The sequence below is a fragment of the Phyllostomus discolor genome, chromosome 5, assembly GCF_004126475.2.
Source record: "Phyllostomus discolor isolate MPI-MPIP mPhyDis1 chromosome 5, mPhyDis1.pri.v3, whole genome shotgun sequence".
NCBI classification, from domain to species: domain Eukaryota; kingdom Metazoa; phylum Chordata; class Mammalia; order Chiroptera; family Phyllostomidae; genus Phyllostomus; species Phyllostomus discolor.
Window position 1 is genome coordinate 119,676,224 of NC_040907.2, and position 27,339 is coordinate 119,703,562.

A 27,339-nucleotide genomic window follows, 5' to 3' on the forward strand; every position below is an offset into this window, starting at 1 on the left:
AGGCCTGGGAGGCAAGAAGGCTTACTGTGTGTGGAAAGGCTGACTTTCACCCCAAATTCCAGATAACCTGGAAAAGCCATGCAGAGGTGGTCCTAAAAGGGGCAGCCCTGTTTGGGGTTAGGCTGGATTACTGTAAATGCTCAGATGCTTGGGTTGTTGGCTCAATTTCCCCTTCCTGCCTTCCTAAAGCCAAGACAAATTAAAGGCAAGGGCTGTCGGAGCCTGGACATAATATTTAAGGTTTAGTGGGTAGAATAAAATATAATTGACCTGTTCTTTCAGCCAAGCCCGCATGATTTGTTAATAATTCATGGTGGGATTGCAGGGCGGTGGGGAAGCAGTGGGGCTCTTGAGCAGGCTTGGGAGAAATGTCTGGATTCCAGGAGGTGCCGGCTTCTAGGGCAGATTCGGCCTGATTTTTTTCAGCTCCTCTTTGCACAAGGAGATTTTTTATGGAAATTTGAACACTCCCAGCTAAACGCCCTTGCTGTTAGCATCTTTCATTTTGACAGAGGAGCTTTCTTCCTCTGCTCTGATGGATGAGCCAGGCTGGGCTGGGTTCCTACATGGAGTCATGGGCACTCTTTAGGGAAAGCACATGTGTGGTGGAAGATCATGGTTTTTGGGGCTACACTTATGTTTGGCTGTGCTTCATTACTTGTGATGACCTCAGGCAAGTTCCTCAACCTTTTTGAGCTCAAGACCTTGCTTGCACAAGGGGGTGATGATACCATCTCCACAGTTGGAGGACCGCATGAAGGTTGGTGAGCAAAGCATTGAGAGAGTACCTGACACATAGTAGGTGCTCAATAAAGGAAAGCAAAGATTCAGTTGTAACATCCAGAATTGGTTCAACATCTTTGTTTGTTTTTTTAAATTCTTACTCGAGGACATATTTGTTGATTTTAGAGAGAGAGGAAAAACAAGAGAAATTGATATGTGAGAGACATATCAGTTGGTTGCCTCCCACATGCAGTCCGACTGGAGATCGAACCCACGAACTTTTGGTGTATGCAACGATGCTCCAAGCAACTGAGCCATCGTGCCTGGGCTCTGGTTCAACACCTCTGAGGTTGTCAATGTGCTTACCTGAGCAGTAATGTTTTAAAATGTGAAGGAGGCCTGAAAGGACAGGCTACTGAGCAGGTATTTCTGAGAGTCAGCGGGTCCCTTCTTTCCCCATTGGAGACATTAGCCAGTACGGGGCCAGGCAGCGCCAGGGAGAAGGGTCACATGTCTGAGAGTCTTGGGGGATACTTTCTTGTGTGAACGTTTCCAGAAGAAAGGGACAAGAGAGGCCTGGGGCTCTGGATATTTCCAGTTACATGGTTTGAAGAGCTTGTCTTACCTCTCTCCTTGGACTGGGGTTTTGGTAGACTCTTGGAGTCTAAAACGTTACCTTATTGTTCCCCTACATAAAATGTTCCTTTATTGTTCAATTCTCCTGCTGCACAGCCGTGCGGGGCAGTGGCAGTGCTTACCCTTTCTTGGCAGGCAGGCGGGCCAGAGCTCTCTGAAGGTTCTCCGTGAATCGTGAATCGAGGAGCCAGTGGGAGGCCATAAGCTGGGAGTGAAGCGGGGGAGGTGGCCTTGAAGGCATGGAGAGGGGGCAGGATGAGCAGAAAGAAGAGGAAGAGAAGGAGGCAGTTGAGAGCTCGCTCACTTAAGGCAGAGAGTGTGTGATCACAGCCAGCCCCACACAGACTTCCCTCCAAATGAGAAGGGAGTGAGAAATGTAATTTTAGTGTCTGGCTTTTCACTGATTCTGTGCTGAGGTTTCTTCTGGGCTGTAGTGTTGGGTGTCTCCCCTCTCCTGCAAGGGACAGACCTGCCAGGATAAGTGAGTTCAGATATTGTCTGCAGAATGGCCATGGGGAGGAAGTGGAGAGCAACGCATGTGCCCTGGGGGCTTGGGCTTGGAGACATGGAGGTGACCCGAAGGACACTGCAGAGGATTTAGGGACAGAGTAGTGGGGTCATCAGCCCAACTGGGCTGAGCTATATTGGGTCTCTGTTCCTATACCAGGAAATGAAGCCATGTTTTCCAGGCCCTGTTCCATGGCCTCGCTGCCAACACAGGTTTGCATTTTGGTGGAGGCCTGCCTAGCTCTGTGCAACACCAAGGCAGTGGAATCTTTCCTTGGAATAAGACCCTGCTGAGAAGTGCACAGTCCTGGGAGAATGTGTTCCAGGCAAGGTCTGGGCTCCAGTGCCCAGCTGCCTGGGGCTCCTGGCATGGGAGATGCCAGGCAGTATACTCTGCGGGCGGGACAGGCTGTTGTGTCTGTATGTGAAAATCAGACTTGGGGAGGTTATAAACCAAAGAGAGCCCCCCACCCCCACCCTGAGTCGCCCACCTAGCCAGAGAGCTGTCAGTGATGGTGCAGGGAAGATTCACACTGAGTGGAAAATATGCATAATGTTTTCATCCTATTTTCCCTCCCCCCACTACCAGTCACTGTGTTAGGGGAGTAGAAACTCATTTAAATACGAGTCTCTGAAAAACTATAATTAGGAAGATAAATTGAAAAATACATATGATACACTTCTGTGCCAGATATCAATTATTTTATCCATACCGCTACACCCATCCATTAACCCGGGGGGCTGGGAGTTGTCTGTGGCATGACACTCTCTTGGGAGATTTTTCCAGGGAATGCAACTGTGAGGGACTCCCTAAAAGCAGAAGATACACGTACAGCCTCTTGGAAAATATGCAATTTCATTTAAATTCATCATTCAGTGACTTTGTCACAGCGCAGGGAAAATGCAATCTCTTTTTCCGTTTCTTTTGCACCTGGTGTGGGATGGCCGGGGAAGAAGAAGGTTGGGCAGATGAGAGTCATGTGATTTTTGTCTCCCTATATTGCCAGGCAAGGACACATGGAAAGCAGTTTAACTGTCCAGTGTTTCCTGACAGCAGAGCCTGTGCCACGGGCTAGAACTTATATAAAGGAGGATCTTGGATCAATACAGGGAATCACTTTCTGGCAAAGCATTTTTAGTGGAAAACATGGGCTTTAGAATCCATCAGAATGTGGGGTGAAGCTTAGATCTGCTACCTACTAGCTGTGGGACCTTGGGAAAATTCATTTCTCTGGGTGTCAGTCTCTCCAACAGGAAAATGGGGAAATGCTGTAACAAATACTTGTAACCTGGTAGAGTTGTTCTGAGGATTAAAGGATTAGTCATGGTTAGGGCAATTCAATAAAAAGTAGGTATTAGTGCTAGAGGATACAATAGCAAGGAAAGCAGCAGTAAGAGAATTACCTGCACTATAAACTTGAAGTTGCCCTGCAGTGGGATGGGACTGTTGGGTTACAGTGGGTGCCTCATCTTCCCTGGGGGTTTTGGCGATAGCTGGGTGGGTAGCTTCTTCTCAGGAGTGCTGCAGGGCATTTCCAGGTGAGATTATGTGGTCCTCCAGCTTGACTGTTGAGCATCTCAGTCCCTGGAGAGTTTTTTCCTCTTAAAAATGATAATTGTTTTTGAAATATTTGTTACATATAATCCAGGCAACAGCAATGTTCAGAGAGAAGTTTTAAAAATAATTCAAAATCTCACTGCCTTGGAATAATCGTCTTGAACAGTAGGAGAAAATCAGGAAAGCGTCGTTCTGTGGATATATACAGTTGGAAGGATACAGAGACCACAGATTGATAGGGATAATCTTAAAATGATAGGATCACACCCTACATCTAATTGTAACAAAGAATGTGAACCCGCTTTGCTTAATTTCCTAAGAAGACACATCTGCTGAGCTGTGGATAAATATTTCTTCATTGAAACAGATATTTTCTAAAAGATTTCACTGAGGTTACAAAAAATGATATTGAAGTCATTCCTTTCTGTTAACAAGTACTTTTAATTTTACACGTGGAGTCCATGCTATAAAAGATGAAGGAGTTAGCATTTGCATCCTTTTTCCTACCTCCTTCTTGCCTTATTTAATAACAGCATTGTTTTCTACATTGTTAAGGTTGGTAACATATAATAAGTTCCAGAGCTGTTTAGTCTCAAGCCTTTCCCCAATGTGGGAATTCAGTTTGCACATGAAGTTTTTCTGTCTTCAAATTATTCAGCAATCTGAAATGGTTGCTATTCTGATCTTCATTTTGTTTGCTTTGCTCTAACTTTCTTGTATTATTGAACATATATGAGGGGGACACAAGAAAACCCAAAATTTATTTATAAAAATTTGTGTGCTTAGTTTTACATGTGTAAACTTTGTTCACCTTCAAAGTACTCTTCATTTGATGCAATACACCTATTGAGACTTTTTTCCGCACTGCTTGAAACAGATTTTGAACTCGTTGATTTTGATGCCTTTTAGTGCTTCTGCCATTTTTTGTTTCACCTCTTCCATGTTGGCAAAATGTTTCCCTTTGAGGGCTTTTTTTATCTGGGGGAAACAAAAAAAGTCACTTGGATGTATAGGGAGGGCGGGGCATGGGGGTCATGCTGTTTTTAGCCAAAACTACTTAACACTCCACATGGTGTAGGCAGGTGCACTTGTAAATCACCCATCATGAAATGGGCACATGTGTTAAAGAGTCCTCAGAAAAATTCACTGAAGCCGAACACAGCCTCTCACCACAGTGCCAGCTGGTACTGATACAAATGTGTTCCTAGAACACTCCCCTAGTGGGGGAAGCCTGTACTACAAGGTGCTTGCCCTCCAGAAGATGATTCTGGGTTTTTTTGGGGTCCCCTTCTGCTTAATTTTTCCTATATCTTTAAAGTACTTGTAGGAAATTTCCTCCGTTTTTCTGGTTGTGTTTTCTTCCAGATGGGGCTCTTCATTCTGTGTGCTGTGTTCTTTTTTTCTCCCCTGTAGTGTCTGTCAAGTGCCATAATCTTGTTATCTTTCTTGCATATGCTGAACTTGGTAGCTTTGTCTGGTCCTTCTAAGTGCTCTGATGCTGTGGGCAAATGCTTTGTGACGCTTTGTGTAACTTACCCAAAACCTCTGCCTTGGTATCTGAGCTGCAGTGTGAGAGGGTTTCTGATGCCTGGAGCATTACAGGGAATGTGGGGGATGAAGGAGGATGAGAGCTCAGAGCTGTGTGTTCCTGTGAGCAGGGACACAGGGGATGTTGTTAAATGTCCTGTTCCAAGGTTCATCTTGCTTACGGGGGACACGCTGTCCTTCATGGGGGATACCCTTGACATTTAAATGATCTCCTCAGTTAAGCACTGAGCTCTGGACTCTCTTCTTCTACGACGGAGATTTGTTCACATCACTGTTTTACAGCCCACGGCCTAGTAGTTTCTAATTTGTCCCATTCAGGTCAGTAAAAGCATTGTTATGCTTAACAATATAAGCATAGTGCGCTTCTCTCCAAATGTGCAGTAATTAGTGAAAAGTCTCAGGATTTTGGCGTCACCACTAATGCTTCCGGGAATGGGAGCAGACTGGGGACAGGAACCTCCCAAGTCATGACAAACCCTATTCCCCACCCTCACCCCAGGTCTGCACTTTAGATGTGGATGGTCTTCCTTCTCTGATCACTTTCTTCTTCTTACTTTTTTCTTTCAATTTTGTTTTGTTTAATTATGTGTTGGCACATGGAGTTACTGTGATCTGGCTCCACTCTGCTGTCTCCCTTCAAAGGCCTCTTGAATATGTTTTTAAAAATGTTTTCCAGGCTTGAGTCAGATATATGGTATCAGATTCCCGTGGGGTAGGACACAGAATATATTTTTACAGAGTTCCAAGGCATTTGTAGCAGTCAGCCGGGGTCTAGGATCCACTTTAAGTTTCCTGTAAGAGTCTCCCCACCCCAAGATTCCGTGATTCTGTTCTCTTCAGGAATCAGGGAGAGGGTCTTAGCTCAGGGTTTCCGTCAGCCCTTTTCTCAGGTATTCCCAGATGTGGTTTCCCCTCACTTTGTGGAGCAACAGGTCCCATAACTCCCTTTATTTTAATCATTTCTTTTTGAATTGCAGGTAGAAGGGCTGACGTTGGAAAGGTCATCTAATTTATGCTTTCACAATGACCTACAAGTACCCTCTATCTTTTAGTAGACTTGCCCTTGATAACAGCTATTCTCAATGCTCCCTGTCTGGTAGAGTCACTTTGGAAGCTTTTAAAATACTGGTGTCTGGGCCACCCCCTGGAGATGCTGTGTTCATTGGTTTGGGACTGGCCTTCTCTTAGAGCCCCCCTAGGTGTTTTCACTAATCCTCCTTCAGGATTAAGAACTGGCAGATTCTCTTTCTTCTCCAGTGACTCATGACCCTCTCCCCATTTCCCTTACTCATACTCCAGCCCTTGGTTATGGAACATGTATTTCCCACCCTCTAAATGTTTCCTGAAGTAATATAACTTAGGACAATAGAGTGGTTTGGTTGAAAGCATGGGGTTTGGAGTAATAGAAGTGTGAGTGTGCATCTTCTTTCTGTCCCAGCTGCCAGTGGGGCCTTGGGCAAGTAACCTAACCTCTTTGTTTCTCAGTCTCCTTAGACAAAATAGGGACTTCAGATGTACCTTTCACTGTTTTAAGGGTTGTTTTGAGGATCCAGATTAGTTTCGAATAATGTTAGTTACAGGTTACTCCAGGTTCATTTTGGTTAGTGTTTGCCCAGCATATTCTTTACTCTCTCTTTATTTTCAGCCTTTTATTAGGTTTCTTTTAGCTATGTTTCTTGTGACCATCACATGATTGAATTTTGTTCAAATTTTTAAATCTAGTCTGATAATCTCTGTCTTTAAATAGGTAAGTTTAACCCATTTATACTTATTATAATCACTGATAGAGTTTCTGAGTTTTTCCCTACTGTTTTACTGTGGGTTTCTGTTTACAGTCCGTTTCGTTGCTCGTCTCTTCTTTTTCCTGTCTCATGTCGATGAATAGTTCCACATTCCCTTCCTTATTCCTTTGCTGGTTCACAAGCTATAGATCATAGTCTCTTCTATTTGTGATTGCACTTACATTTTTAACATATGCCCTTAGCCAAAAAGTTTTCTAGGAACATTGAAAGTGATACAGGGTTATTAATAAAATACTGTAAGTCAAGTATCCAGCATAGTGCTTGATAGTCATTAAAATGTGTAACATTTCCATTCTTAGTGCTGCTCTCACTACTACCAACAACACAATTAATATCATCATTTTACTCAAAGAACCACTATTTTTATCCATGAGTACATTATCAAGGAGGTGAACATTATGAAAGCTATGGGGGAGAAATTCTAGTCAGAATAGTGACAGTGTTTCCCAAAGGAGGGCCTGTTAGGAAAGATAGCACAGTGTCCTGGTTCATTTTGTCTCTGAGCTTTGACAACATCCTTTCACATGAGTTTTCTCATTTGTAAAATGTTGCACTGAGTATTCAATGAGGTAAGTCTTGCAAAGCCCTTGACACATACTTGGTAGCTGTTACATGGATATCAAGCTGAACTTCTCTTTTCAAACATCCCAGCCTTGACCCATTACCTTGCCCCATGCCCCCCTGAAAGCCAGTTCTTGGAGTATGTCCCTCTGGCTCTCACCCCTTGCCCCAAAGCTCCCATGGGCTGATGGTGGACGTGACTGCTTAGCTTCCCCTGGCTGGGGCATAAGCCGCTGGCTGGGAGGCAACCCAGAGTGTAAAATCAATCATGATGATTTTGGAAGGAATTGCTGATGAATTAGTGGAGTGCTAGGAGGGACAGTCCAGATGGAGGTAGGTGTAAAGTAGAGCTTTGCTGGATGGTGTTGTTTTTACACAACATATTGATCTCCTTGGGGTGAGAGAAAAAAGAAACAGCAGCTCCTCACCACTCTCTGAAGTGATGGGTAGGAGAGGACAGGTGGGAGTCCGTGGGCCCCTCAGCTTGCTTCTTTTAGATGTACCATCAGGTACTGCAGCTGTATTCCCACTGCTCCCCCGGCAATGCAAAGGGCAGATTACTAAGCAGGGCTGGGCTGGCAGTGAACATTGCTCTGTTTTCCCTCAGCAGCCACAGCATTCCTGGATGGAGGTGGTACAGATACTCTGAGACACCCATGCCTGATGCCCACAGACTGCGTACAGGACAGAGACGCATGGCTGGGAATCCATCCCTTGGCTCCCCAGTGCCTGGGCTGCCCACCTCTTCCGGGCTGGGCTGCTCTACAAGAAGGTCCCTCCTCCCACTGAAGTGCAACCGTTTCCATTGTGCCCCCAGTCATAGTCCTGCAGTAGGGTGAGTGGGGATGTCTGGGGATGAGGGACCTTGCCGGACCTGGATCCCTTATCCCATATCCACCCTTGAGAGGACAGAGTTCTGGTCCTCCAGTCTCGATTTTGCCTCATTTTCACAGTGCATTATTGGGAAAGTCCTAGGCCACTCCCTTGTCCAACTTGGGTGTATAGAATTAGAATTGTAGGTATTTTAGTAGATTAGGGGTCAGGAGATGAAACCTAAGCTTTAATTCCAGCTCCTTCACTGTGTGATCTCAGACAAACCTCTGACTTGGGTGCTTCAACATCTGTAAATGTAAAAAACCATGCCTGCTCCTGCAGGTAGGTTGAGAAGGGTAAATGAGAGAATCACTTTGCAGGCTCTGGAGGGTGAGAGAGTCAAAGAGAAGAGGGTTCCTTGGGGACATCTGCTTTTTACCTAGGGTAGGGGGAGTAGGTATATGAATGGTATAATCTCAGGTCCCCAGCCTCTTCCCAGGGGTCTTCTTGGACCAACCAGCCTGTGTTGAAATCTGTTCAGTCCCTTAGATAAATGTAGGACCATGGCTGGTGGCACTGTGGAGATAGGTCACTATTCAGTGGGAGGAGGGACTGTCTTGTAGAGCATTCCGGCCTTGCAGATAACTTGTACCAAGTAGGGACTGAGCCAGGCCTGTGATAACCACTTCCCATGCAGTATCCCAATTAATCAGTGTCTTACCAACCAGCCCTCTCACAGGCAGGGACCAATTTGATTACATGCTTTTGTGGAGCTAGAACAGGATCCTAGAGGCCACCTGTTTGGTCAGGCTTTAACCCTTTAGTCATTAGCTTGTGGGAAGATCCAAGGGGATTCATGGAGGAGGGAGAGGGTAGGGGGCACTTGTGGGTTCATAGATAGGGGACTTATGATCAAGCTGTTGACGAACTGGCTTTGTGTTAGCTGTGGAGGCTGGTACTGGCAGTCTCCAAGATGCAAGATGCGCATGAGAAAATGAAGGTTCAGGGAGGTTAAGTGATGTTCTAAGGCCACACAGCTAGTAAGCTGGGATCTGGACTCAAATCTGGCTAAGAAGTCCAGGTGGGGTAATGACCAATGATGGCTGTAGAGTTGGAAGAGACCAGAGGAAAGGGTGCACGAGAGTGTGTAGAGTATGTGAGCATGTGTAGCATGAGGATTGTGGGTATGTATAGTATGTGGGTATATGAGTGTGAGTGTGTGAGTGTGTGTATAGAGTGCCTCCCCCAAAGCCCCACTCTGTGAGCAGCCTGCATATCTGTCATTGTAACAGAAGCCTGTTCCATTCCAACTGGTCCCACCAAAAAATTAGAATGAGGGGAAGCCATGAAGAATGTACAGCTCAGGCGGAGCAGGCAGTGGTTTATGGTCCGAATGGCTCATTGTGATGATGTGGGTGACACTGGGGCCAGAGTTGCCACTGAGACTCTTAGTGGCTCCATAGGAGCTGTTAAATTCTTAATAACAGATTGTTCCCAGTTTCTCAGTGCTAGGTGAGGTTTTTTAAAAATATATTTCTTTTTTTAAAAGCAGAATAAGAGAAAGAAGGGGAGATGGAGAGCAGGAGAGGTTGAGAAATTTCAGGTATTATCAAGTGAATTCTGAAGTTCTGAGTCAAAAGGAAGATAACTCTTGAGTGATTTATACTTTATTTTTTTATCCTTACCTGAGGACCTGTTTTCATTGCTTTCAGACAGAGAGGAAGGGTGAGAGAGAAAGTGAAGCATTGATGTGAGGAAGAAACATTGATTGGTTGCCCTCTTGTACACGCCCCAACTAGGGATCAAACCTAAAATCTGGGTGTGTGCCTTGACTGGGAATTGAACCCGTGACCCTTTGGTCTACGGGATGACACTTCAACCAACTGAGCTACACCACCGAAGGCTGGAAGACACTTTCTAAATAAGCTTATGTGTCTCAGACTATGGAAGATTCCTTCTCAGGCACCATTCTGGTATTTGTGTGTGGTTTGGGGAAGGTGGGCCAATGGGGATCTGGAGAGGATGAGATTTCTCTCATAGCCTGGCTGGGGTACTGCAGACTCAACTTGATTCTGCTTACTGAGTGGCTCTTGTGGCAGAAGAGTATATCCCTTGAGTTGCTGTCTGGTGAGGCATGATGTAGGGCAGACTAAAAGGAGGGTGTTTCTTACCACTGAAATTAAAAGTGAAGGGGGAAGGTGATAGAGAAGCTTGTTTTTTTGAGAGAATTCAAAGATCTTGCAAATGTTGGAGTTAGGTGACATGGTTCTGTGTATTCCATTGGAGATTTTAGAATTGGTGATACAAGTGTGATTGGGAAATAAACATGAACATAAAATAACAAGAGGCATCTTTGAAGGAAATTAATGAGGGTAAGTTTTTTTTTAAATTTTATTTCCTGTTCTGTGCTAGGCATTGTAGTAAGTTGTGCAAATTACTCAGAAATGACACAGCCTTTGCCACTAGGACCTCAACCGTGAGTTTTATTTTGTATTTCCCAGTCAGTGGCTTGTGCATCCTCCCTGTTTCTAACAGGAAACATTGTCAAGATGGCTGTTGAGAGAAAGATGCAGGGGTTGGCGGTGTTGCCAGGAAACTGGTAATACTGCCATTTATTGAGGTGTTACCATGGTGTTTTACATAGCTGACTTTTAAAGTCCAGATAGTGATCCTGTCAGATGGGCATTTCCCCCCCCTCCAATGGACAGATATATTTGAGTGTAATGGTAAAAGCATGGAGACAGAGTGCCTGGCTTCAGTTCAACCCAAGTGCCAGCTAGCTGTAGGACTCTAAGCAAGTCACTTATGTCTCTGTGTCTCTACCACGTCATGTCTAAAATGGGAGTGATGGTAATAGTATGCAGCACTACCCTCGGAACAGTGCTGTTGCAAGGAATAGATGAGTTCTTAGATGTAAGGCCCTTAGCATTAGTATCTAGCACATTCCAAAGGCTAAAAATATTGGTATTATTGTACTATTAGGAATGAGGAAATTGAAGCCTGGTATGGTGAGATAACTTGCTTTTGGTCACCAGTAGCTGGTAGAGCTGAAATTCAAATCCAGCTTCAGAGGGAGGTGGAGAGTCAAGGTTGCACCCCATCCATGGCCTCAACCTCTTCTGCTCTTAGCCTCTAGATAGGGGAGAAGAGCTCTTGGCTTTGGAGGTGGCCTCTTGTAGGGAGAGAGGAGGCCCTTTGTCATAGGGACCCAGAGTCTCAGGAGCAGTATCTTCAGTGCATTCTGATCAACATTGGGAAGAAAGACCATGGCAAGATGTGAGCCTTTGGGAAAGCCATGCCCTCTGATTTTAATAAGAGAGGGCACTGTCTTCCTTCTGCTTCTAGATGCCAGCTACTATGCCCTTGCCTGAGGGGCAATTCTTTTTTTTTTTAATTTATTTTTCATGTACAGTTGCCATACAACATTATGTTAGTTTCAGGTGTACAACATAGTGATTAGACATTTACATACCTTATGAAGTGGTCACCCTGATAAGTGTAGCACCCAGCGGACCCCATCCATAGTTGTTACAGTGTTACCGACTGCACCCACTGTGCTGCACTTTACACGAGGAACAACACTCAATTGTTATCTCCTGACAAAGAGGAGTTGCCTGACCAAATAAGTGCACAAAATGCGCTTGCCAGTATGTTTTCCTTTGTCTTTTTTTTGTAAAAAAAAAAAAACAACAAATTAAATTTCTTCTATCTATATTTTCCAAAGGAAGGTTATGAGCTTCTGGAAACAAACCTGATAGGGCATGAGAAGGGAGAGGCAGATGAACAGGAGTCATGTGGTGACTGTTTTGACTTTTGAACCCTGAAAGAAATGTTCTGGTAAATTAGCATTTCCTTCTGTAATCAAGACCCACTTAGTGGATGGATATGCTGTTGATATTGCAGTGTGCACGTGTGTGCAGACCTCTAGAGATCATAAGAACTTCATGCCTCGTTTTTATGTACCATCTTCATATGAAGACTGCCACTTGGGTGATCCCCACCACCCTTATGGCACCCCTGTGGGTTGTAGGTATAGGTGTAGTTTGTTGCTGTAAATTATAGGTGTGGGTGTAGTTTGTAAGTATAGTTTTTAGTTATAGGTTGTAGCTCTAGGTTGTAGGTATAGATTATAGCTATAGGGTTATACATTATATAATAGATGTAGGTTGCAGGTCTCAGTTACAGTTTTAAGTGTGGGTTTAGTTTGTAGTTGTAGATATAGGTTATAAATTGTTGATGGGGGTTGTAGGTGTACATGGCAATGTGTAGGCATAGGCTATAAGTTGTTGATATAAGTTGTAGGTGTACATGACAGTTTGTAGGTGTAGGTTATAAGTTGTTGATGTAGGTTGTAGGTGTAGGTGGCAGTTTGTAGGTGTAGCTTATAAGTTGTTGATGTGGGGTGTAGGTGTAGGTGGCAGTTTGTAGCTATAGGTTATAAGTTGTTGATGTGAGTTGTAGGTATAGGTGGCAGTTTTGTACATATAGGTTATAGGGGGGAAATAGAAACAATGGGCTTTTCACTTCTCAAGGTCACATGCCTTTAGGAACAGACAGATCTGAACCTAGAACCCAGAACTTTTGATTACAAGATTCCTGATCTTTCTGAGCTTATGTTCCTCCATGAGAAGGAAATGCTCATAGTTTTCTCTTATAAATATACATAAATGTAGATAGAGGAGGGACCTCGTCTCTGGTCTCTCTACCTAGAGACACCATTGGCTACCTTTTGATCCATTTCCTTTAAGTCTCTTTGTACAGCTTTTCATACTGTTGGAATTTCCTTAGCTGTGATTGTACTTTTTATCCAATATTGTATGCTGCGTCCCCTACCCCCATTACTATATAACACATCTTCTGTGCTGTTAGAAGTCCATAAACATTTTTTATGACTGTATGCTATTCATGATGGCTGTATCATCATTTTTTTGCCTTCCTCTAATGTGGGATGCTTAGGCTATTGTAGTATTTGGCTTTATAACTAAGTTAACAACTTTGAGGTAAGTTTTCTTGAATATAGTATTTTTAGGTTTTCAGGGGAACTGTGAGGCTGGGGATGGGCTACACCCAGGAGAGTCTGGAGAAGGCCTGGTAACTTCCTGATGGGAAATCTAGCCTGAGGTTACATAGTCACCTGGCTCAAGTGTGCCCTTGGCAGAGGCTGCTGGCCCAGAGGCCAGTGTGTGGCAGTGTAGTGGCCCAGCCCTGGGATAGATGGAGCAATAGAGGGTTCTCCCTCTTTTAGACAGAAGTAGGATATTCAGGAGTAGAGGTAGGGAAGAAATATGGGTGCCTCTCAGAGATTTGGATCTATAGAGACAGTAAAGGAGGGCATAGGGTGGGAAGAAATAGTCATACACTTATAACCTCCCCACAATTTGTCCCTCTGGCATTTCTGTTCCGAGTTGTCAAAAAAGCAATAGACAATTCTCTCCAACAACCAAAGCCTAAGCTAGGAAAGTCCACCCTTCTTTGTAGGGCTTGGAAAACCCTAGTGGGTGCTTATCAGAGGGGTCCTTGAAGGTCAGTGGCTGGTGGAGTGACCCCTTCATAGGGTTGGGTGAATCTTGCAGGGAGCATGGAGGAAAGGAGAGTGGGGGGCAGAGCCTGGCACAGAGAGGGGGAGGGGTGCAGTATGCAACAAAGACTAGTCCCTGTACTCAAGGAGGTTATTGATGCTCAGGGGTCCTTCTTCCAGCCCTGGCTATTCCCAGTCCTAGGATGTTCTTTCTCCTTTTGTTTGGCTGGTTTCTGCAAATGAAGCAGTCAATTCCTGGAGAAGTTATTTGTCTGAAGTCATGTAACCATTGAATGGGGACGGGAAACTAGATCAGAGGGATCCAGGTTCCCCAGTGCCCTTTGTGCTGTGTCATGTAGCCTCTGACATGTGTTGGCTTATCTTCAGTTAGGCTGTCTGCTCCTTTGGGGTCAGGGTTGCATCTTACCTTGTTTAATTCCCCCCCCCCCCCAATATGACATGACCTTGTTAAGACATGATGGGCACAGTAGCAGCCCTGGGCGATTCCCCTGGGTGAGGGAGGCAAGAGCCTGTCATGGTGTGGATGGTCAGTTTGTGTTTGGTGAATGCAGGAGTGTTCATTCATCAGAAACACATATGCATTCATTCTAAAAATATTTTTAAGCACTTGCTATGTCTGTCCTGAGTATAACAGTAGAGCTTCTATCTCTGCAGAGGAGAAAGCCATCAACAAAAGTTATAGAATTAATAATTACAGATAGTGGAGGAGCCAAGAAGAGAGTGATTTCAGGTTGCGAAGGGAGCATATGCAGAGGGGCATGGTAGAGTTTGAGGAGCACCTTTCAGGATCTTCTAGATGTCCTGGGCTTACAAGTCAGGGTCTCATACTGCCATGGGGAGGGTTTCATTAAGATAAGTAGATTTTCTACATGGACCCTGGTTTTGGCTCTACTATTGACCTGCTGGGATACTTCTAAAATGTTTGCTTCTTTGTGTCTTGTTTGCTTTAGCAGGAGATTACATAAATGAAGAAACTGTAAGATCCTGCTATAAATAATTTACCCCATCACCTCACCTCCATCAGCACCATGGTGGACATACACTGAGGAAATTCTAATCCTGCCTTAAAAATGACTGGTATATGCAATATTTTAGTGTTTGGGTTTTCTCTTTTGATTGGGGTTTGGTCATTTGCTAGTTTCTCATGGTTAAGATTTGGACAGAGGTATTTTCCAGACTTAAATGAGAAAGAAAAGACCTAGGAAGAAATAGGCCAACCCTAGCTCTTTCCCACCCAGTAAGCATGCTTTGCATGGGCACATCTCTCTTTCCGTTTGTTGGTCAGTGTCTCATCTGCTTCCAGCCTTTTGTCCTACTCACTTGGTCAGATGGTCCAGAGAGCCAGTGCCCTGAGGGGGGAATCTGCCCCTTTTGCACATGTCATGGGAAGGCTCAAAGGCATCTTGTTGGAGTCAAATGACTTGTTAGCACATGCCTGCTTGCGGATCCTTCTGCAGTTGACATATTGTGTGACACACGGGATTTTGCATGGTGCTGAAATGCATGGCAAGCCTCTCCTCTCTCTGAGCACCAATTCAGTGCATTTTTCCCCAATTGCTCCTTCTTGAAGGAGATTATTTCCGATGCATATTGACTTGTTACTGACAAATGCTTCAGAGGGATAATGAGCTGGGTAGTTTTCCCATTCCTTTTTGTGTTCTTGTTGTTGTTGAATTCGTATGGGTAACTGGGCTCTCCACTTACACTTTATTGATTCCTGAATTTAGGAGATGGCTCTGTAATAAACGATTTCTTCCACCACAAAGAAGGACTATACCTGTGGTTGCTGTCTTTGTCAGAAGCTGTATGATTCCAGGGCCAAGGTTTTTGCCTGAGACAGGCACTCTGTCCAGCCCTGGACTGACACGTCTGAGTGCCCTTCAGCAAGTCCCTTGCTACCCTTTTCCTGGCTCTGTTTTTCCCTTGCTGTACTACCAGGAGTCAGACCACATGACATTGGGTGCTGGACCTCCCAGTTCTCACATTTTCCAGGCTGGATGGAAGCCTTTTCCTTTGCTGGCTTGGTGTGTGAAAGTCTGGGGCATTCTTGCATTCATGGATGACACTGCCGATCCCACATGCACTTGCCATTGTTTTCCCAGGAGGCCTGGCCATGTTTGCTGAGTCACACACATGCGCAGCCAGAGTCCCTTGTGACTAAGCAGTGTGCTTTTGAGAGGGTTGGCAGGGCAGTGGTGCAGCCTGTGGCTCAGCCTGAACCCAGCATTGCCCGATGGGAAATAAACCATTACCTTGCCAGTGTGGGTAAAGGGCCTCGTCCATGGAGCTACCCCATCTGGGCTCATGAAGTGCTCGCCTCTCCATTCCAGTATTCTGCCTGTCAGCTTTGCTTATGCGTAAGATGGATTACTCTTGCTTCAGATAATCATGGAAAATCTTACTGTCAAGTTCTTAGGACAGGATTAAGTAGAATAGGTGATAAAGGTCGTCAGCATTATTTCCAGTCTCAACTTTTATTCACCCCTGTAGCCTGTAGACAAGCTGGATGCTTACTCAAGTGGCAAAAACCAGGGATTCAGAGTCGGGCACACTCAGATTTGAAGTCTGGCCATGGTGCTTCTTGGCTGCATCACCTTAAACACTGAACTCCCTGAGCCTCAGTTCTCCTTCTCTAAAATGGTAGAAAACAACATTGACCTAAGAGGTTTGCTGGTGGAGACTAAGTGAGTGAACACTGTTTTGCAGCATCCCAATACTGGTAGGATGCTTTTAGGTGGGACACAGATGAGTTTCTTATTATAGTTGTGTATTTGAATGCGCTTGTGAAAAAATAGAACTAGTACATCAGAACTCGTGATTTCACAGATATTATTGCCCAGGACAATGCTAATTTAAAATAAAGTGAGATAAAGTTGATGTAAAGAATGATGTGCAGTGAATTTTAGTGCAGGGTATGCAGACGTGGCAGAAATCAGGAAGGTGGGCGAGTGGGACAGAATTATCTCATATAGGATACATGGTAGGAGGAGAATTCGTGTGCCTTTGCTTTCTTGTCTGCTCCCCATGCAGAGAAGGTGTAGGGTGCTAGTGTAAGAAGCTCAAAGAGAAAAGTGGCTGCTGGCTCAACCTTGCGCATTGCATCAGCCTGACACGATGCTATACACTCCCAGCTGTGAATTCTGTTAAGTGATTTTGAACAAATGGCCTCTTTTCCTGATCCTTCCAGGGCAAGTGTTAATCATTATAGAATTAGCCATGGAGCTAGGAGAGAACTTGGAGACAGTCTATTCCATTTTATACTATTTATATGACTTAAAAATTATTTTATATAAAGAATGGACCCAGAGAGATAGGGACTTACTCCAAGACACACAAATAGTGGAGTGGCTGGCACAAACTTTCACATGTTTTTCCCTGAAGATCTTTCTTCTTTCTGTCCTGCTTGCCATCACAGGCAGTAGCTTCACTGTGTTCAGTGTGTTCCTAAACAGGACCCAACTGGACTGGGGTATGTAAGTCCCACACCGCGGGGATCTCTTCTGCAGTGTTGCCTGGTTTTCTGTGTTTCTCTTGTTGGTGAGAGGAATGGAGAGCCAACTGTTTAGACTCTGTGGGAAGAAGAGGAAATGAATTTTAAAATCACAAGTTTTAACTGTTCTGTACCCATAGTGTTGCATACTAGCATATGACCTGCTGCTGACTTCCCAGAGCCTGCGCTTCCTCCTCTGTAAGATGGTTTGACCTCTGCATGTTTGAGTCACATGAAAGGTGGGAAAGGTTGAGTCCCTGGCTCCCTTGGTCAGTGTAAAGACTGAGCTGGGTCCTGGGGCATGAAGGGAGTTAGGCAGGGTGCTAGAGGTGTCAGGGGGCACTCCTGGTGGAGGAAAAACACAAGGCAGGCTCAGAGAGGATAGACACATGGCATCTGTGGGAATCTATAGTGTGGTGTGGGGAACGAGGGGGCAAGCAGGAGCACAGGAGTGGAACTCAGCATGTAGCAGCAGCCACCTAGCCCCACAAACCCGCATCATGTAAAAGATCTCAGGGGAGAAGAGTTTGTGTGCTGCACCTTTTCTGGGTTATTTTATTTTATTTTTTTTGTGTGTGATAAACCATACAATGTACCATTTAAACCATTACAAAATATACAAGCCCAGCGTTGTGTGACCATCACTGTGAACTAGTTCCAGAACGTTTCATCACCCCAGGTGGAAGCCCCGTACCCATTTGCAGTCACTCCCATTTCCCCCTCCCCCTGGAACCCCACAGCTCTGCTTGCTGCTTCTATGAATTGGCCTACTTTGGGTATTTCATATAATGGAATTACACAATACATGGCCATTAGTATCTGGCTACATTCACGTAGCATAATGCTTTCAGGGTATTGTAGCATGTTAGTACTTCATTCTTTCACTCATACTCTACTGTATGGATGTACCACATTTTGGTATATTCATCTGTTGATAGATATTTGGCTACTGTGAAGAGTGCTGCTATGAACATTTGTGTACAAGTTTTTGTTTAAACACCTGTTTTTAATTCTTCTGTGTATTCTTTTTGGCCTTGGAATGAGATTGCAGGTTATAATGGCAGTTCTGTATTTAACATATTGAGGGAATTGCTGGATTCTTGAGTGTACATTTCAGCTCCACCATCTGCTCAGAGCTGTTCCCCATTAGGTACCAAGCTCTGAGAAATGAACTGAATAATTACCATGTACAAGGCATGATTTTGCATCCTCTCTAGCAACCCCAGAATGTTTGTGCTATTTTTGTCCCGAGTTTCCAGATGAGGAAACTTGAGGCACAGAATGGTTAAACATCATCCCCAAGGTCATGCAGCTCATGAGTAGTGGATATGGGATTTGAACCTGGATGGATTTTCTCCAGAGCCTTTCCTGACACAGCACATGATGCCTCAGAGATGGGTGTGTCTACAGCCGAGGTCACAAGATGAACCTGGGAGGTCTGTTGACTTGCGGTGGGAGGCTGTGTGTGTAGCATGGCGCCCACGTGAGCCCCTGGGTTTGACAGCTGCCTTGGGACCCACTCAGCTGTACCCTCAGCCTTCTACCCTTTCCTTTCTTTTTTTACCTTGACTTCCCCTCCCCAACATCCCCTCTCCATGTCCCCTCTTCCACTGAGGCCACCCTCACATTTCTCTCTTTTCATAAATGAAAATGGGTTACGGTCTCTCCTAGAAATAATACCAAAGAAAGAACCTCCAGTTAATGGGGGTGGGAGGGAGATGGAGAGCAAGTGCTTTCAGCAGGTCTGCGGAGAACCCATGGGACCCAGCTCTGGATGTTTATGGTGCTTTCAGGTCTACTGTAGAGGTGACCCAGAGCTGGGCTTGGGCTCTGGTGTCTGATGGCACCACTCCCTCCCCTCCGACCCAACCTTGTGGCTGTTCACAGGACAGTTTGCTTCATCTGCTGTTGTGTACGCAGCAGCCACAGAGGACACTCCACACTGGGGCTATTAATTGCTCATTGAAGAGCCCTTATGGCTTCCTGTGACTGAGGCTGAATCAGGGAGCCCAGAGGAAGGGGTGGCCTGGCCTCGGGGAGCGGAAGGGCCCTCCTGGAACATGAAGAGGGAACCCCAAACCAGTTTGTCCTGTGGGAGCTGGCCCAGATTATGGTTTACAATGCAAATTTGGGAGCTTGCCAGGACTGTGTTAATACTGCATGAAGCAGTAAGGGGACCACAGGCTTGAAACTGGAGCTGTGGCCTAGAATGGAACTGAATAGTGGACCTTGTCTTAAAGGGACATGATGTGCTCCCCGGAGTTATGTGTGACATTATTTCCCTCTAATGCTGTTTATTAGATTTGCACACAATGCCCCTAGGGGTTAAAAAAGGAAACCCCTTTTTGGGGGTGTAAGATGAGAATCGTTTTTATTGCACATGGTAGCACCATTTTACTGTTCATTGACTTAATTATTGTTTTTTTTATTACCTTGGTGAGAGGAGAGGGGGAGCAGAGGGAGGAGTGGAGAGAGAGCGAGTGAGCAGGGGAGGAAACCTGTCTCTGCCTGATATTCTGCTGACATCTGTCTTGGCTAGTAAGCAGACGGAGAAATCTGGGACTCATTCACAGGTAGAACAAAATGAATAACACTTCGAGAGCTCAGAACCACCAACACAGACCTAGAATTCTGCCTTCTGATTCTTCTGCTCTTGTAATTGAGTTCATGGCTGGGCCCTTTGTTTCCATGGAGAAGGCAAGTCAGTGCTGTTCCTTGTTGGAATTTTTAGGCCACTCTTCATTTGTCTAGAAACTAGGCAACCACACAAAGTGTAAATTAATAAAAGAAATGTAAATAAATGCTATTGGCTTATGAGAAAGAAAGAGAAGGGATGGCAGGGATTTGTTTGAAAGAGTAACCTCCATCCAGATTGCATCTTAGAACATTTTCCAACGTTAAAGGAAGATCTGGCTATGTATATATAGTATAGTTTTAGTTTTAAGCGTGTTTCATAATACGTTCATTCTTTCCACATTGGTGATACACTATAGTAGTTAGGATGTTTTTGGCCACAAGTAATGGGAAACATTGACTCAAATTGGCTTAAACAATAAGGAAGTGCATCTCCTGTAAGTAGAACTGAGGTTGCTGGAGTCGTGGGAGGGGCACTGTCTGGTGTGAATTGCTCAGTGGCTAAGTCATGTGTAAAACTCTAGATGCTTCTGTTCCTCTACTCTGCTCCTTGGTGACAACTTCATCCTAAATCTGGTTCCTCTCATGGCTGAAAAATGGCTGCAGTGGTTCCAGACATCACATCCCAACATGGCAATGTCCGGAGGCTAGGTGGAGATCATCTCTTCTGGTGAGAGCTTTATAGAGAGAAGAAATCTTTCCTGGAAGCTTCACCCTCCGTCAAGTTCTCCATCTGTCTCATTGACCAGAACTGGGCCAATTGCTCAACCCTAAGTTAGTCAGTGGCAAGTAGAATGGGAATGCTCACTGATACAGACTAGACAGGGCTCAGCAGCTGACAAGAAAATGGGCTCAGCTTACTTGAGGCCCAGAGCAGTGTAGGGTGGGAACCTGAACAAAGTGGGGCCATGCTAGGAAAGGGGAGGGGGCTGATGTCTAGCTGCCCCTTAACATTCACAAATAGCAAAAGGTAGCTCCCATTTACCTGGATGCAAAAGGCACCATTGACTACTAGAACTTGGAAGGGAAATTAGAGATGATCTATTCCTATTCCTTCATTTTACAGTGGAAGAAACTGAGCCCCAAGAGTGGGGGTGACTTGCCCAAAGTCACTTGATCCACTCTGGAACCCAGACTCCAACTGTTCAGGTACGGTGGGCATTGAGGGTATTCTGGTCGATGTTACACAGCCTGTGGGAGAGTACCAGAATGCAGGGTGAGAGGATGTTGGGAGGGCTTCTAGAAACTATTTGTAGAGCCTCTCATTTTCATTAGTAAATTTATTGATCGGCCACTGAGTCTGTTATCCCGCACTCTCTGGGTGTTATGAGAAGTACAATAAAGAAGCCTCAAGGGAACTAATCCCAACCCATAAGGGCATGGTCAGAGCTGGATATGTCTTCTCTTCTTGAGAGAGTTCTCATTTTTCATATTCCCACTACCTGATTCCAAGGGTTTTCAATAGTGCCTGGAACACAACTGGTACTCTATAAATGAATGTCAAATTGCACCAATTAAAATTGCACAAGACCCAGAAAATGTTGATTTCATCTTATTTTAACCTGTACAAAGTGGTTATAAGATTAAGTCATGTTAATGATTATGTAGATAAGGTTATTCAACAACAACAAAAAATTAGCTGCCCCCTCAACCCCACCTTCCTGAGAGCAAATCTGTCTGGCTCTCTGGGGTCTGTGGTCTTGGGGGCTGGGCATTGACTCGGTTAGGGAGTCCAGTAGTGATGGTGGCACAGCCTGCTGGTGCTGAGGGAAGCTGGAGCACCTGTCCATGCAGGTATTCCATGACTGCCCTTGACACTCCCTGTGTCTGGAGGGAGTGTGCCTTCCTCTTCCTGCATAACCCTCAGAGCACTTGTCAGAGCCTCCTCTCACTGTCAAGGGGGCTCCGGTGTCCATTATGGTCTGATGTGAACTGCAGAAAATGTGGGTGGGGAGTGGCTCGTGGATAACTAGCGCTAGATCCCTCAGTTCCTGGGTGCTACCCTAAATAAAGCAAAAAAGCGACTCACAGCTGCATTGGTGTTCCCGACATTTTTGTTTTCTTCTCTAGCACCAAGTCACCAGGGCTGTAAATCATTCAGAACTCAGAGCACTGTACACCGCACCATGATGAGGTTCCAGATGCTTTGTAATCTTGAGAGTGTCAGAAACTGCAAAACATTTGATGATTCCCAGAGGAGAATCTTCTGAGGGAGTGTAGTTTGCACATCCTTGGCTTCCTCAGCAGTTGGGTGCTTGAGCTGGGTCGGTCTAGGGATGAAGAACAAAGTCCATCCAAGCGTCTCCTCTTGTTGAGCTGATGGAAAGTCCTCAGTGTCTGTTTTATTACTCAAGCATTCCACATTCCCTCTTGACATCTCACATCCTCCTGCTGCTTGCTTTCTTGTGCCGGAGACTTACCTCATTTTGTAGGTGGCAGCAGCTGAGTTCTATGTAGAATGAATTTTTGTAAAACAAATCCTATTCTCTCACTGACTTCATTTGGACAATGAAGATAAGTGTCCATGGGGGAAATATTGTTTAGTCATTTCTTTTTTCTTTTTACTTTTTAAATTGAACTACCATTTGAGACTGAAAGGTGAGCATGCCATAAAGCCTCTGCATCTGTGGAACTGAACAAACCATTGTAATCACCACCTAAATCAAGAAAGAGAACCTACATAATTTCTTGACGTAAACACTCTACTATTGATACGAGGCCCAGGTTTGCTCTTACAGTAGCGTTTCTGTGCTCTGGCATCTCCCATCTCACTTGCCCATCATCAAACAGTGGGAGTTTCTCTCTCACGTGGGGGCTGTCTGGCTTGCATTTCCTGTCTTAGCTTCTGTCTTCCATATACCTCCACATTAAGCAAATCCAATGGATGAAAAGCCATATTTACCAATGAGACTAATTGGGGGCAGTGTTATTTAACACCAGTGTTGTTTCCTTCTTTACTGTTCCTTCAATGGATGAGCTCCTCTCTTGCTGTTAGATAGTAATTCACCTTAACAATCCATAACTATTAAGCACCTACTGTGTGCCGAGCATTCTGACAGATACTGCATGTGTACTTATCTGTGGTGTGAGTGCAGTGGAGGCAAGATCCAAATTTGAGTGAGACATGGTTTCTCTTCTCAAGGAGGCTAGGTGGAGACAAGATGTGCACTAGCTTGACCATGATCTTGCTACATAAGTGAGATATGGGAGATGAGATGTGAGAAGTGGGAGAGGAACCCCCTTCTGGTCTGAGAGAGGGGGTTTTGGGAAGACGGTGTGAAGGAGGGGACGTTGGATATTGCCGCTTGGAGATGTGACTCGCCTGTCACATTTATGATGTGAACGACAGAGAAAGGAGTCTTACATGCTGAGAGTACGTGCTGCTGTTTAATGTATGCAGCTTACTCAAAGGGAAGGTTTGGGGTTTATTAAAGGAAGTGAGAGTGCTCTGTGTTAGCAGTTCTGTAAGTTCAAAATGTGATCCGGCGGGCCTGCTTACACAGTTGGTTTCCCTGAGACCCATTTCATGTGCATTTGGCAGCTTGTCAGAGTGTGAATCTTTGGAGATCGCCCTCTGAAGGTAGAGGCTGGAAGCAGGCTCTAAGCGAGGTCCCCAAACTCTACTCCCTACATATTCCACTCCCTGACAGCTTGCTCAAGCCCTGCTCCTGGGCAGCGACAGCTGTGAGGTGTGGGTGAGGGGCTGTTGCTAAGAAAACGATCCCAGATTGCCTTGTCTGACGTGTATGTTTAAATTAGCATCTTTAAATGCAATTCCCAGCAGTTATTTCGATTTTGAAACTACTGAGGATTTGGGGGCAGGTGGGGAGGTGAGGGGGAGGAAAGGCGATTTTAAAAGGCAAAACATTTGGGGGTGGTTTTTAAAAAGTTAAATAAAGGAAAGCCTATCAGATGGGGGAATGCAAGTCTCAGGCAAGACTGCAGAACCGCCCCTGCCTGTGGGCTCACGGAACCCTGCAGGCAGCCCTGCAGATCCAGTTGAATACAGCACATGGGAATGTATGGGAAGCCCTGAGTCCTCTTAGGGTCACCTCAAATCACTATATTGAGTGAGGACTCAGGATGGGCACATCTGACTGATAAGTTGACTGATAACTAGCCCACAGTAGGAGGGGCCAGGTGTTTTGGACTGTGGATGAGGTGCCTGGGTGGGTGTCATTCATCTGCTAGTCATCACTCCTCGGGCTGGGTAGAGACGGGGAATCTAACAACAAAAGTGATGGTGCTTAAAATAGAAAATGATAATGCTCAGGTCTATTGGGTACCTCCTGTGTGTCAGGGACTAAGCTTAACAGGTTCATGTTGTTAACTTGTCGCTACTCCTGGCAGTAGCTCACAGAATTGCTCCTCTGTTATCCATGATTGGCAGGTGAGTGAGCAGAAGCCCAGAGAGGGTAAGTAACCTCCTTCAATCACTGAAGCAGTGAGTGGCGGAGCCGGGATTGAAATCCCTGCTTCTCGACAGTAATGTGCCTGCATCTAACCTTGCACTTTGCTGCCACCAGGAATTAGGACAGAAACTGAAGAAACCAGATGAGAGTGAAAAATCAGATGTGGAAGTAGAAGACAGGAGATGGGGCCCAGAGAGATTTGCTGAGTTGAAGATGGTACCTGCTGCAGCCTTTGAAAGGTTACTGTTGGATGAGGGTGACGCAAAGGTGTCAGTCTGTCTTAAACATCATCTGCCCCTAGAATCCTGTCCACAGAGGGCATGCCAAGCTGTTGTGTACCTCAGGGCCTTTACATACGCTGTTCTGGGTGGCTGGAATTGTTGTTCTGCCTGCTTTGTGTATGCTGGCACCTGCTCATCTGCCATGTCTTAGTTTAAAGCCACTGGGGCAGAAAAACCTTCTTGACCATCTAACAACACACCTTCAACAAACATTTATTATGCATCCATACACATTATTCTAGGTACGTGGCATATAATAGTGAACAGGTGCAAATCCGTGCCCTTTTGGAACTAAATTCTAAGGTGAAGATGGAAAGTACCCAAGAAACACAACCTATAAGTCGAATTTTGTAGTGTGTGATTCTGTTATTTACTTCAGTACCCCATTGGCTTCTCTCAAAGCCCTGACCATGGTTTGCAATTATTTCTTGTTCACTTGCTCATCGCCCCCCAACCTTCCGTGGTAAGCCCCATCATGCATGCAGGAGCCTTGGCTGTCTTGGTCACTACTGAATCCCAAATGCCCAGCCCGGAGCCTGGCACACAGTAGATGCTCAGTAACTGTTTGTTGAATAATGGGTGAGAAGTAAAGATCTTGGACTTTTGGAGAATAACTATACTGAAAAGTTTGGAAGGATTTTCTGCAACTAAGTCTTTTGGGAGTTCGATGTTTTCCAAAGCAGAGTTGTTGGGGAAATGTTGCCCATGCCAACATGGGACCTCGTTTGAGCTCTTCTTGGATGCGTCACAGGCTGCTTCTGGTGCTTCTGCATGGGAACCAGTGCCCACAAACAACCAAGAAACCCCCAAATCAATTATCTGCTCAGTGGGGTGTTGGCTGACAAGGAGGTACAAAGCCATTTATGAGGCTAGCCTTCAAACTCGACTTTCTCCTCTGGTGATCTTTTAGAGGGTGCCAGGTGGGAATGACCGGTGCCCTTTGAGTCAGCATGGAGAAGCAGCAGAGTCTGCCTGGCCTTTCATCTTGGGATAGAGAGGGCATGCGGGTCATGTCAGCAGCCAAGGTGGCGCTGGTGCTGTTTTTCCCTTCCCTAAAGTAGCTTGGGTGATGGAGCAAGTTGTCTTAATCCCCCGTGAGCATTTTGCTGGCTGGTGTGGCCGCATGGAAAATGTTAGTGTGCTGGTCTGGGCCAGGTGTGGCTTAGAGCCCTGCAGGGCTGACGTGGTGTGGGGCTTGAAGGGAATGGAAAGGTCAGAAAGGCCTGGGACAAGGGAGTAGATGGAGCCAAAGGCACTGTCCGGTAACGTTATATGGAAGATGAAATTGTAGCGTGGAGCTGAGAGATGCCGGGCTGGGGAAAGAGACCTCAGCATTTTCCATGATTAACTTTCTAATAGTGACCGTGTGTGTACTGCCGGTGCTTAGCAACCAGGAGATGATCTTCACTGAGTGAGCAGTAATACAAGTGCGTGTGGCTTCCCACCAGGGTTGGGTTTTCCCCATTTTGTTTCTTTCACCATCCCATCCTCAGTCATTGGGAGATTGGACCACAAGCCTGTTGTCCTTGATGGCAAAGTGGGCGACAGCTAAATTTGCCTCCTCTTCCAATTGATCCCCACCCCCCACCCTCCAAGCCTTATTTGACCACTGAATCCCTTTCAGCAGTGTCACCAAGAAACGGAGGATTTGCAAGGTTACCCAGAATTTGAGGACAGAGTTGGGACCACCATCCAGGTCTCCTTCCCTCCAGTCCTGTGCTTGGGACAACAGTCCTGTGCTTTCTTCCTTCTTCACATAGCAGGAGGAGGAGAGGCTGAGAACACCTCTTAGGTATTTGTCTCCTTGTCTCATGGCCTGCTGGGGGGTGCAGGCAGGGATCAGGCCTCCTTGCCCTGCGAGCCCCAGCTCAGCAGAAAGACCAGCAGGTGGGCACACCTCTGAACCTTCCTGCTCCCCCAGGCTGTGATGTTCATTAGATATGTAGCTAATAATAAAGTGCCCAGTTCTGCACTAATGCCTCTGTTGCTTTGTGGAATCTCCGGGGAATCCAGATCTATGTGTTTATCACTGGTGCAGAATCAATGGGAGCCTGGGTTCCTCCTGAGGGACATTGTTGACCCTAGCCCAGGGAGCCCGAGGTGCTTGTGCTGTCAGTATTGGTCTGTGTGTTCTGGGGGCTGCTCTGATTGCCTGGTAGCAGCTGCGTAATTGTCTTCTGGTCTTTTAGTGGAGGATGCCTGGCTTCCCATGACATTGTTTCCTTCCCATATAAGTTGATATAGGTCAGGGAGCAGGAGACAGGGAATTCTTCCTGAGGACCCCAGGGCAGTACCCTCTCGTCCCCACCTCTGTCTCTCTAGCTGGAGTCTGCACCAGGGAGAGGAAGCACCAGCACCTTCTCCCACCAACACAGCTTTCCTGCATTCACATGTGTGTGCATACCTACACATGCTTGTCTTCTCCTTTCTCTCACCATTTTAACACACAGACTATGTCCACAGATGCCCTGCCCTCACCCACTCACTCATGCCCATGCACATCCATTCCCTGATCAGGCACATTGGCTTACACATCTGTAGCTCCCTAGATGCACCTCTGTGGACAAGGGGCCTCTTCACCCTTCACCCCTTTGTCCACCCCTACAATGTGGACACCCCCTACCTGTGCCCTTCACATGGACATCCCCATCATATCCTCTTACACTTACACAGAGGGGTTCCTGACCTGCTTTGTGGCCCTGGAGCCAAGGCATGACAGGTGGAAATTTCTGCGGGTGTCCTCCCTGATAGCAAAGGAGGAAGAGAAGGAGGCAGAGTTAAGGGGTCCCAGTTGCTTCTTGGGCATGTAGGGGGTGCAGAGGCTTCGGTTTTGTG

General features: G+C 45.8%; 1 protein-coding gene and 1 long non-coding RNA gene across 2 annotated transcripts in view; both read left to right on the forward strand.

The window, feature by feature from the left end:
• Positions 1-27,339, forward strand: part of KCNMA1 (potassium calcium-activated channel subfamily M alpha 1) — a 749,962-nt gene that overhangs the window by 80,846 nt on the left and 641,777 nt on the right.
• On the forward strand, positions 9,947-18,544 carry LOC118500966. The gene is made up of 2 exons (XR_004903542.1): positions 9,947-12,370; positions 12,477-18,544. It is a non-coding gene; the product is annotated as an uncharacterized LOC118500966 (long non-coding RNA).